We start from the raw sequence: 11,050 nt of genomic DNA on the forward strand, positions 1-11,050 counted from the left end.
AGACAGGAACTGTTACTGAAGCGAGATACCGGAGCGAGTCTGGGTATGCGGCCCCCAGAGGGCGGGACGAACAGGCTAAGAGCGTGTTCACACGGGCCTGGAAATACAGCCTCCAGGAAAGGCAGAAAGACAGCTGGCTAGAGTGCACAGACAGGACACAGTTCAGACACGGGAACTGATACCGCAAGGCAGGAAACATAGACAGGACCTGGCACATCAGTGACTAGAAGCCAACTGACAGAACAAGATGCTCAGGCAAGGATTCCAAGGAGGAGCTGGTTTAAATACCAGGTGACAAACAGGAATAGGCTGAGGATACATTAGGGGTGTGTCTGCAGCAGCTACAAGAAACAGGAAGTTCGGCGGGCGTCGCCCTAAGCAGCCAGAGCAGAGCAAAGCAGACAGTATGGAAAGAAGCCAGAGTGGCAGTCTGGACTGGAAATCAAGTGCGCGCTCTTGCACAGTGGGTGATGGACTACTATGCAAGGACGCCGCCAGGTATGTTACACCCATAAGGGTATACTTAAAGGACTCGGTGGCTGAGGACTGAGAGCACTGTGATGTACATAGTTGCACTCCCTAGAGTGCCTTTTAAGCGACCTCAGAACAAAAACTTGTTTGGCGTGGCAGAAGTCGGGGTCCGACTCCGGATCGCCTGTGCCCTGCAGCCACACCCAGGGCCTACGTGGAGGGTTTACAGACAAGTCCCTCAAGCTACCTTTGGACTTTAACCAGTGAGAGGGATACCCCGTTGGGATCTCTCTGGACCAGATTTGAGAAACTCTGAAGATACTTTATATTATTGTATTATAATGTTACCTGTAACGTTCAAGAAAAGTGCCTCCCGTAAAGGGAAGAAATGTTATTGTTTAACCTGTTTTGAGAAAAAAATGCTTTAGTCCAGGAGTACTGAGTTTTACTGGGGGGGGTGTGGCGCCCTGCTGCGCATTGGTGCCACAGAACCCAGAAGGGTGCATGGATGGACTTCTCCAAAAGGGGCCCTCGCTACATTCACACACCTCCACCCTACCACCTCAGACCAGCAGAGGGAGCTCGTTGGGGATATATATAGGGAGGGTGGAGCCAGGCAACTCAGTTTGAGAGAGCAGCGAAGAGGCAGCATGCTGGCTGCTGTGCTTAGACAAGCCAAGGCCTACAGCACGAGTGAAGGCTTAGTGAGGTCCCTGAGTGGGGCCAAAGGCGAGAGGAAAAGGAAAAAGTAACGAGGGGGCAGAGGAGCATACCAGGCTCACCCCGAGATATATATAGCGGACACCGGGTCCGTGCCTACAGGGACCCTTTACACCCAGTAGGGACCACCGGAACCCCTGGAGGACTACAGGTCCCAGGTTTACCAAACGCTGACTACAGTACCAGGGCTAGGAGTCACGGAGGCCTCAGCGACCAGGGAGAGTGATCTCCAGGAGAAGGCCCTACCACCAGGTCAGCAGGTGCAAAGAAGAGAGAGACAGTAATCAAGCTAGGCCTAGCTCCAGGCAGGTCAGAAGCTTAGCGAGTAAAGCCACGGATCAGGAGGCCCTATACCCGCTCACTGGGGAGAGTCCAAAAGTGCGCCCTTCGTCCAGAGTACCCTGGACCGTGCCTGCATCATCACCAGTAAAGGTACTGAAGCTTACCCCCGTGTGAGTGTCCGTCTTTCCTCCGGGACCGTCCTGCCGTCTCTCACCAGCATCCACCATTCACCCCTACACTGCCCTGGAGCTAGCTCTACCTGTGGAGAGCCAAATCATCCCTGCTGCCGTAACACCAGCTCCAGAGGACTGCTCCGCAGCGGCGGCACTCTTTAGCCGCAATTCACAGGTGGCGTCACGAACACTTCTCAAATCCCCTACTAATAATCCCCTTTTCTTTTACTGACCGCCCTGGGTCACGGACCGGGCCAGCCTCTGTGATATCCCCCGGCAACCAGAGGACCGGCTGCCGAGTACCCCACGGCCCTGGGGGCGCGTCATTATTTCTCAAAACGCATTACAGATCAGGCCATTGTCCAACTCTGTATTCAAGAAATTAAATGCGCAAAGAAAGATGTGTGTGTGTATCAAAGCACCACCGACAAGTGAGAGTTGATGTTGGACGGGCTGCCATTGCTTCTGCAACAAGCTCAAATACAGGACTTCCTGGGAGAAATGACACACAGGGTACATACGGTTTCCCTCTATGCCAGTCCTTTCAACTACTCTTAGCAAAAAAGTTGGGACAGGCTTCGTACCGTCCCTGGCCACATTCACCTGTTCACGTGTTTGTGGTTAGGCGGTCCTTCCCAGTAAGTGCACTGGGGAGGGCACGGGTAATGTTGTTGGACCCATGCTTGTGGAAGGCAGAGGCGATACCGAGAAATATAGTGGCGGCTGGGGACCGAGTATGGACACTCGGCCGCCGCCGGCATGAGGTTGTGAAAAGCTTTCGCCTCCACGAGCCTAAAAGGCCACATTTCAAGTGCAAGCAGGTGTCAAAAATTTGGCAGTATAGTATTGCCGCCTGTGGGTGAGTGGGTGGGTGGCTGCCTGCATACTTGCGCTTGCATTCCAAGGAATGGGATAGGTACAACTGAACGCTGCAGTGGGACAAGGACGTGGACGTCGATTGTTGCAAGTCTGCACCAACAGGTGCATGGCTGGAGGCATCTTCGCATGCGCCAAGGATCACTTATGATGGGCACACTTTTAGGCAGTGACCTGGCACTCAGAGATGCTTGCAGAGGTCTTCCCCATGCTGTTCCCATGTCTTTTCAGCACTGTATGCATGTGTCTGATGATTTGTCACACACCACATGGCCAGATAAGGTTGTAAAATGTTAAAATGACATTTCCTAGTGAATGCATTTGTCTTGGCTGAGAGCAATTCAAAAGTGCAAAAACGCATCGAAAATGCTACGTGTGATCATAGCCCAAGTTGTGGAGGAGTATTTTTGTTTTTGGTTATTTATTTTGTCTTATATACAAGTCATTACCCTGGAAAGGATGTTCCTTAACATATTTCCCAGGAAAATCCATTTTGATTTTGTTTTGGATGTTTTATTGTGATCTGGGAGTCAGAGATGCTTCCAGGGGTCTTCCTCATGCTGTTCCCATGTCATTTGAGCACTGTTCCCATCGATTTGGGCAATTTTTAGGCCTTCTGCAGACCGCCAGGGGGAGCCGCCTGAAAAATACTCGAGTTTCCCATAGACTTACATTGGGCTCGTCGCTCGGGTCGAGCACCCGAGTATTCCAATTTGCTCGACCCGAGCAAAGAGTACCCGAGCATTTTAGTGCTCGCTCATCACTAATATTTAACGGAAAAACAAAAATAAATGGGTCACAGTGTCTCATAATAAGATATCATATAATATAATGCAAATGCAAGTTCAGATAACCTACCCAATTGCTGGGAAATAGGGCAAGGAGTAGGAGGGTGCAGTGTCCCAGAGCTGGAATTCCTATGAGGGGAAGGAACATGGTGGTTCAGTGGAGAATAATGTGAAGCTGCTGTGTGGGAGTGTCTGGCTGGACTAGACATACCTTGGGCGCAGTGGTGAATAGGTGAAGAGGCTGGCGTGACCGCGGCATCCACCGCTGGTAGCTGGCGTGGTTGTGACCATAGAGCCTGGTTGTATATGTACCGTGGGGGGGCGGGACAACCAGTGGCTCATGGCCAGCGTGAGGAGTTCTGGGTGTCATAGTGAGCGCTCATGTCCGGTGACGTCACAGGAAGTGATGCGGAATAGCCGGGATGAACGAGTGCCCGTGTCTGATTGGTCAGAGTGCGCGCATGCGCACGTGCGTGCGTGTCACCCGGCGGAGTAGTGCATTCCAGGAGACAGGAAGTAGCGTCCAATGGCAGCGTTACACTGCGGGAGTGTGTTACACTGTGCAGGAGGGATATGAGGAGGGCACAGATGGGGACAGGAGCAATCCTTTATAATTCATCTGGAACATAAGGAAATGAAAATTAGCACAAGGTGAAGCACACAGTATAATATACAATATATAATAATCTGCAAATATGAACATGCCTATGTAAAGTATCCACCCAAATCTCAATAAACAGATACAATACTTCACAGAATGGTAACACAAGTCCATGTTTACTCCGAATCCTGTTAGGAGTAGCATTATAGGTTGGTACCGGATAGTGATGATAGTGGGCCCCAAAGGCTCACATGAATGAGTGTAAGTCATAGTCTCTATTGAGCCCCCTTGGGGACAGGGATTGCAATTCATGAATCCAGTATGCTTCTCTCTGTTTAAGCATACGGATGCGATCGCCACCACTACGTGGTGGCTGGATCTGCTCAATCACTTGAAAGCGTAATTGAGCAATATTGTGTCCTGCTGCAATGAAGTGTTGGTGAATGGGTAGAAGTAAATTTTTGCACCTGATTGTGGATTTGTGTTTAGAAATCCTGTCTTTGATGGGTTGTGATATCTCCCCTACATAGATTAAGCCACAATGGCACTTAAGAGGTACACAACGTAATTTGTGTCACATGTGAAAAAATCTTTTATGGCATATTTTCTACCTGTTTGGGGATGGTGGATGGTGTCACCTTTGAGGATATTGTGACATTGATGGTATTGGAGGCATGGAAAGGTACCTTTTTTGGGGGTTTGTAAAAATCTCTGACGAAGCCCTGATTTAGTCGACCCTATGTCTGCACGGACTAATGAGTCTTTGAGGTTTGGTGCTCTTTTGAAGCATGGTAAAAAAGGTTGGTGGAAAGCAGTTGTAGTGGGGTACCATGTCTGGAGGATGTTCCAATGTTTTCGTATTGTTCTGTTTAGAGTGTAGGCCAAAGGATGGAATGTATGGACAAATGTGATGCGTTTAACTCTCTGAAATTGGGATTTGGGAATGGCGTGCTTCATGGGGGCCGGATGGTTGCTTGATAAATGTAATAAGGTATTACGGTCTGTGGGTTTCCTGAAGAGATCGGTAGTTAAAATACCTGAATCATCCTTAATGACTAAAGTGTCAAGGAAACTGACCTGCTTATTATGATGATTCATAGTAAAACTCAAACCAGCCCATGCTGAGTTAAGAAGGCTGGAGAACTCATGCAGGGTTTCCTGTGGGCCCCCCTATATGCAGAAAATATCGTCAATGTAGCTCTTCCATAAGATGGAATGCTTTTGGAAAAGTTGGAGTATACAATTTGTGCCTAGAAGGCGGCCATATAACAATTTGCATATGGGGGACCACATTGGATCTCATGCCGGTCCCTTTGATTTGCAGGAAGAAAGTATCCTGAAATAGGAAGTAGTTTTGTGTGAGGACCAGGGTTAATAGTTCCACAGAAAGGTCAATGACTGATGGATCGGTGCGTGAGTCCCTAAGCATCTGCTCTACCGTATGAATACCTCAGTCATGGGGAATGGAGGTGAGAGCATCGTTACGTCGAAAGACACTAAAATGTCTTCGGGGGGAACTTGTTTCAACTCCGCTATAATGTCAAGGAAAGCTCCCGTATCAAGTAGGTAAGATGGACTCTGCTGGGTTAGTGGTGTTAAGATATTTTCTAGAAAATAGAGAGTGGTGACAACAGTGAATCCGTAGAGGCCACTATTGGGTGACCTGGGGGCTTAGTCAGGCTTTTGTGAATTTTAGGTAATGCGTAGAATACCGGGATATTCGGGTGTTTGTTGGTGAAGTAGTCACAGATTTTGGTGTCAATCACCCTTGCCGCCAGGAAACATTGTAGGACAGAGGCTATGAGGGAATGTGTCTGTGTTGTGGGGTCTTTGGGGAGTCTCCGGTATGTGGACTCGTCATTCAATTGTCTCTGAATTTCTGCGATGTAGTCGCATTTATTCATGACCACGATGGCCCCTCCCTTGTCAGCAGGTTTTATGATTAGATTTTTGTCCTCCTGTAGGCTCCGGAGGGCCTGTCAGTCTAGGGAAGTCAAGTTAGCCTGATAGTGTACCTTACCTGTATCGATGTTGGAGCGTAATTGTTGGAAGGCACCATCCAGGAACCCAATAAAGGTCTCTAATGCATGTGTCCCCTGGGGGGGTCTGTATGTGCTCTTTGTTCTAAGGCACAAACTGTGGGACGTAATGCATGCTTCGGGTTCTGGGAGTGTGATAGTGGGAGGGATACTGGCAAAGTGTGTTTTCAACCGTAGGGTACGGTAAAACCGTTGTAATTCCATGTCCAGCTTAAAGGTACTATATTTAGAAGTGGGACAAATTGATAGTCCTTTCTGTAAAACTGATGTCTGGGCAACACTCAGAGTTTTAGAGGAAATATTTACCACCAAGGGTGTGTCTGGGACGGGGTGACTTCGGGTGAAATCCATATTTCTTCTTGTTCCGGCCGCAGTGAGATGCTCGGACGAGCACCGAGCAGTAGAGAACATGATCGCTCATCACTATTCTCGACATTTTGGCTAAGATCAATGTGTATTATCTTTTCTTATCAGTTTAATATCTCATACGTCCCCTATACGTCCACCTATTTTCATACATTCTCCTCTCCTCTCTCCCCTAATGTCCCACGTGCCTCAAGACCGGGAAGGGTGGGGGGTAGAGTGGGTAACTAATTATTGAACAAACGAGCAGCGGTACCCCCTGCTTCCCAGTCTGTAAGCTCCCTACAGACTGAAGCTGACTGCTGCAGCACAGCTAGATAAAAGCCAGGAGCCCATTATGACATGTGCAATGTCTGTTCCATTCTTCCATTCTTGCATTTTTCCATTGTTAGGGGGCAATGGAACAATGGGACAATGTGGAGAGCTGAACCATCTCTGCTGCGTCACCAATGGACCCAGTGGATCTGAACAGCAGCGGCGGTCACCTATAGCCGCATACCACAGGTGGCGTCACGAAACTTTATCCACAAAACTTTATTCCCCTCTTTTCTTTATTTATTGACCACCCTGGGCCACGGACCGGGTCACTGCCACCGTGACTATCCCAAATAGAACCGACCGGCCCAGCTTCCAAGTACCGCATGGTCCCAGGGGGCGCATCAGAACAAACATTACACGCGTCATAATGGGCGCCTGGCTTTTATCTGGCGGTGCTGCAGCAGCCAGCTTCAGTGTGTAGGGAGCCTACAGACTGGGAAGCAGGGGGACCGCTGCTCGTTTGTTCATTAATTAGTGATCCTCTCTACCCCCCCTGGTCTTGAGATGCATGGACATTGGGGGGGGGGGAATGTGTGAAAATAGGTGGACTTATGCAGATTAAAAATGTGTGGGGTGCATCTGCAAAAAGCAGTATAGTTATGTTTTCTAAGGTGTCTTCACATGAACAAAATGTCTTCCTAAGGGAAGTCTTTGTCCCTATCCCTACAATGGGTGCCTTCTTGGGGCCAGGGTGCATCCATAGGCCAAAACCAATTCAGGTAATCGCTTCTCGGCCTTTTGGTTAAGATCGAGTGTAGCATCTTTTCTTATCAGTTTAACATCTGATACGTCCCCTATACGTCCACAAATTTTCACTCATTCTCCTCTCTCCTCACCCCTAATGTCCCAAGCTCCTCAAGATCGGGAAGGGATGATGGGATAGAGGGGATAGCTAATTATTGAACAGACGAGCAGCGGTCCCCCTGCTTCCCAGTCTGCAGGCTCCCTACAGACTGAAGCTGACTGCTGCAGCACAGCTAGGTAAAAGCCAGGGGCCCATTATGACACGTGCAATGTCTGTTCCATTCTTCGTGCTCAAATGACATGGGAACAGCATGGGGAAGACCCCTGGAAGCATCTCTGACTCCCAGATCACTGCTGTCAGCAACGTGGTCAGAGTATTACACCACTTTTACGGACTCACAATAACACATACAAAAACGAAACCAAAATGGATTTTCCTGGGAAATATGTTAAGGAACATCCTTTCCAGGGTAATGACTTGTATATAAGGCAAAATAAATAACCAAAAACAAAAATACTCCTCCATAACTTGGGCTATGTTCACACGTAGCGTTTTTGATGCGTTTTTGCACTTTTGAATTGCTTTCAACGAAGACAAATCCAGTCACCAGGAAATGTCATTTTAACATTTTACAACCTTATCTGGCCATGTGGTGTGTGACACATCATCAGACACATGCATACAATGCTGGAAAGACATGGGAACAGCATGGGGAAGACTTCTGGAAGCATCTCTGAGTGCCAGGTCACTGCCTAAAAGTGTGCCCATCATAAGTGATCCTTGGCGCATGCGAAGATGCCTCCCGCCATGCACCTGTCGTTGCAGATTTGCAACAATCACAGTCCACGTCCTTGTCCCACTGCAGCGTTCAGTTGTCCCTACCCCATTACTTTGAATGCAAGCGCAAGTATGCAGGCTGGCACCTACCCACAGGCTGCAATACTATACTGACAAATTTTTGACAGCTGCTTGCACTTGAAATGTGGCCTTTTAGACTCGTGGAGGCAAAAGCTTTTCACAACCTCATGCCGGCGGCAGTCGAGTGTCCATACTCGGTCCCCAGCCGCCCCTATATTTCCCGGTATCGCCTCCGCCTTCCACAAGCACGGGTCCCACAACATTACCGGTGCCTTCCCCAGTGCACTTATCGGGAAGGACCGCCTAACCACAAACACGTGGACAGGTGAATGTGGCCAGGGAAGGTACGGAGCCTGTCCACAACTTTTTTGGCTGAGAGTTGTATTTAGCTCGGTGAAAGGACTGGCATAGAGGGAAACCGTATGTACCCTGCGTGTCATTTCTCCCAGGAAGTCCTCTAAAGCTGCTTGCACTTGAAATGTGGCCTGAACATTACTGATGGTACTTTTCTGTGGGAATTTGCTTGCCTCCTACCAGCCTGGAATATTTCCAGCAAACTATGATACGACGCCATGGTATTAGCACTGCCCCCAGTACCAGTTGCGAAGCCATTCCCAATTTTCTTCTCAGGAATTTTATTTGGTAGACTGAGTGGCTGCCCAAATACATTTTCTCACAAAGGAGCTGAAGATAGAGTGGCAGTAGGTGCAAGTTTCTCCAGCCTGTTAGATATTAGAGGGTGAATGGCAGCACATTGGATCAGTGGTTAACACTGAAGCCTTGCAGCGCTGGGATTCTGGGTTCAAATCCCAGCAAGGACAACATCTGCAAGGACTTTGTATGTTCTCGCCGTGTTTGCGTGTGTTTCCTCCTCAGTAAAAAAGCAGCCATAGAGTGTCCGGGAACCTTTCCACACACTTTTCTTAAGCAGGACTGCTTCTCAGCAGTGTTGGACGGTCCCACCAGATAATCCTCTGGTGTGCCTTGGCTTCTACCTCAGGAGAGTTCATGATAGTGCTAACTTTGCAGCTGCTATGGGGCTCTTGAGCGGGTGAGAAAGGTTAGCCCTCAGAATCAAATCCACTGGTGGGCACAATGTTTTTCAATCTGAAATAGCTTCTCAGTGTGAGCTGTATTTCACCACAGTCATATTCTTTTGCTCTGTGAAAGGACTGGCATAGAGGGAAACCGTATCTACCCCGGCTGTCATTTCTCCGTCACCAGGTTCCGCCCATTGTCACACACAACCATGCCTGGCTGTATGTTCAGCGGTGAGAGCCACAGATCAGGCTGCTGTGTTACAGCTTTCAACAACTCTGCAGCGCTGGGCGGTTTGTCAATTAAACATTAAGCACAGCCTGTTGCTGCTTGGCCAAGGCAGTGCTGCAGTGCTGCAGTGCTTTCAGCTTGTGACTGATGTGATCATTTCGGAGATGGAGGAGGAGGTGCATGAGCTGAACAATGTGATTACATTGAGGTTAATTTGGTGACGCTGTTTTTTATACTAAAGAAAGATCCTATTGTTTTGGTTTATTTACGTTATTTTTTAAGACAAATGCATTCACCGGGAAATGTCATTTTAACATTTTACAACCTTATCTGGCAATGTGGTGTGTGACACATCATCAGTCACATCCGTTATTATTTATGATGGAGGGACTCTGAAAGTCATAAAGCCTATTTTTACAGGGACATCAGACGGCCCTTACTATTCTTAAAAGCCAGCAGTCGGCCGTAGCAATTGTTAGAGAGCCATCAGCCGGCTATGCTTTGTTGACAAGTGGGTCTCCTGTACTGTTATTGCGTATCCAGTGACTGCAAGGGCTGCCAAAAATTTGGACACAACCCAATACATCTTTGAAGAGACATAGAGGAGGGTCTCAGTAAAAAAAATGTTCCCATTATAAAGGAGCTTGTCTCCTATAGTGGTAATGCCCATGCTGTGACTGCAAGGGATGGCAAAATTTGGGAAAAACCCCACTAAGAATTTAAAGACACATAGAGCAAGGCCACAGTAACAAGGTACGACATGTTCCCATTAGAAAGGAGATGGTCTGCTATATAGTTATAGGGTATGCAGTGAGTCCAACGGCTGACCAATTTTAGGAAAAACCCCACAAAGAATTTAAAGACATATAGAGCAGGGCCACACTAACAAGGTACGACATGTTCCCATTGGAAAGGAGAGGGTCTGCTATACAGTTATAGGGTATGCAGTGAGTTCAACGGCTGACCAATTTTAGGAAAAACCCCACTAAGAATTTAAAGACACACAGAGCAGGGCCACAGTAACAAGTACGACATGTTCCCATTAGAAAGGAGAGGGTCTGCTATGCAGTTATTGGGTATGCAGTGAGACCAAAGGCTGACTAATTTTAGGAAAAACCCCACTAAGAATTTAAAGACACACAGAGCAGGGACACAGTAACAAGTACGACATGTTCCCATTAGAAAGGAGAGAGTCTGCTATACAGTTATAGGCAGGGTCGGACTGGGGTGCCTAGGGCCCACCAGGGGAACTGACTCTAGGGGCCCACACTACAGCCCACCATAAACGGTTTTATTACTTGTTATGTTTTTCTATAATGTACTATAGTTACATGATTGGCTGCGCTGTGAAGCACTGAGTGGCAGGACTTTGTTCGAACAGTCATTCCGTACTGCCAGAGTCCCTTTAATGGTAACTTGTCACCTGGAAAAACGCTATTTATCTGCAGATATAGGGGTAATCTGCAGGTAAATAGGGTTTAAAGCCTGGTTAGACGGCTTATTGGAAAAGCGTTGGCTACACGGAGAAAATTACGTTTCATTCTCCC

At 48.1% G+C, this 11,050-nt stretch overlaps 2 pseudogenes; both read left to right on the top strand.

Annotated features, from left to right (window-relative positions):
• The first annotated feature begins 6,369 nt into the window (after positions 1-6,369).
• On the top strand, positions 6,370-6,579 carry LOC141151078 (U2 spliceosomal RNA; annotated as a pseudogene).
• Positions 6,580-7,353: 774 nt separating this feature from the next.
• Positions 7,354-7,472, top strand: LOC141150924 (U2 spliceosomal RNA; annotated as a pseudogene).
• The last annotated feature ends 3,578 nt before the right edge of the window (positions 7,473-11,050 follow it).

The sequence above is a fragment of the Phyllobates terribilis genome, unplaced genomic scaffold, assembly GCF_046119375.1.
Source record: "Phyllobates terribilis strain yellow unplaced genomic scaffold, ASM4611937v1 Scaffold_5__5_contigs__length_657084704, whole genome shotgun sequence".
Classification (NCBI taxonomy): Eukaryota; Metazoa; Chordata; class Amphibia; order Anura; family Dendrobatidae; genus Phyllobates; species Phyllobates terribilis.